Raw genomic sequence first — 1,485 nt, 5'->3', positions numbered from 1 at the left:
CCCCTAACATTCTGTGATTCTGTGATTTCAGTGGCTGGGGGGGGCTGAAGAGGTGGCTTCTGCAAGAAGCTTCCAGAAGTTTCCCCTAAGTCTGATAGAGTCAATGCTAGCTAGCTCTGAAGATGGACCCACTGCTGGCCAAGGCTGAGCCTATATCTTGGTTTTAGCTAAAAAACCCAGTCCTATTTAGTGATTTTTACTTTCCAATTTAGTCTCTTCTAAAAGGCTGCATGTTCTGAAGTCAGCAGCATGTTTTTGCAGACAGTGTGTGCGTGCTACTGGCAGTGATAACACCTGATGTTTGCAGTTACTGCCTGGGACTGGTATGCAGACAGGCTCTTGCTGATACTTATTCCTGCAGTGACCAAGGCAACTGCTGGCTCTTGTGTGCCATGCTGGGGGTGCCGAGTAGTAAAGGGGGGGTCACAAGGAAGTAAAAGATGGCACCTCTGGGTGGTAATAGACAGAACAGGTGACCAACGAGAGTATTCCATTCCATATATGTCATATTTAGTATGAATCAAGGGATCATGAGAGTTTCAGCCCTTTTCTGCAATGGCCAGTGTCCAGAGAGGACTTTGCCCAATCTCCTGCTTTTGATCCAGATCTTGAGTTCCCAAATCCAGCTCCCTGTATCCAGCTCCCACTGCCGCTGAGCCTGGGGCTTCCCCAGTGCCATCTGCTCTGCAGCATCAGTGGAGACTGATATCAGGGGAGGGAATCAGGTTCGATATTGTGCTTATATATAGTTGTATATAGTTTTTTATTTTTATAATTTCATTATTATTTCTGTTATTGTTTCATTAAAGCTATTCTAGTTTTTCTTCTCTAACTCTTAAATCTCTCTGCCTCATTTCCTTTTCCTTCTCGTTTGGGAGGGGAAGAGGGAGTTAGAAAGTGTCTGTCCTTGTTAGTGGCCAGCCCAGCCCTAACCCGTGACAGCCTATCAGTAATGATAGGATAGGAACACTTCTTTAAGAAACAGGGAAAAAAGAACTGCACCACACAACAACTTGCAGAGAGACTAAGGAATGAGAATATATGAAGGCACCAAGGTCAGTGAAGAAGAAGGGTGTGAGGATGTGCTCCAGCCACCCAAGCAGAGAGTCCCTCAGGCCATGGTGAAGAAGACCATTGTGAAGCAGGCTGGCACCCTGCAGCCCACAGAGGTGACAAGGTGTAGATGTCCACCTGTAGCCCATGGAGCCAGAGCAGGTGGATGCCCGAAGGGGCTGTGGCCCATGGGAAGCCCACACTGGAGCAGGTTGCTGCCAGAACCTGTAGCCCGTGGAGAGAACGAAGACCACACTGGAGAAGGTTGGCGGGCAGGACTTTTGTGACAGTGCGGGGGCCTCACGCTTGAGCAGTTTCCCCTGAAGGACTGCACCTCAGATTCACATTGGGGCAGATTGTCACTCGTGAGAGGACTCACGTTGGGGCATTTTTTGACGAATTTCCCCTCATGAGAGGACCCATGTGGACAAA

This window comes from Apaloderma vittatum, unplaced genomic scaffold (genome assembly GCF_000703405.1).
Source record: "Apaloderma vittatum isolate BGI_N311 unplaced genomic scaffold, ASM70340v1 scaffold15762, whole genome shotgun sequence".
Classification (NCBI taxonomy): domain Eukaryota; kingdom Metazoa; phylum Chordata; class Aves; order Trogoniformes; family Trogonidae; genus Apaloderma; species Apaloderma vittatum.
Note: the sequence above shows the minus strand (reverse complement) of the source record.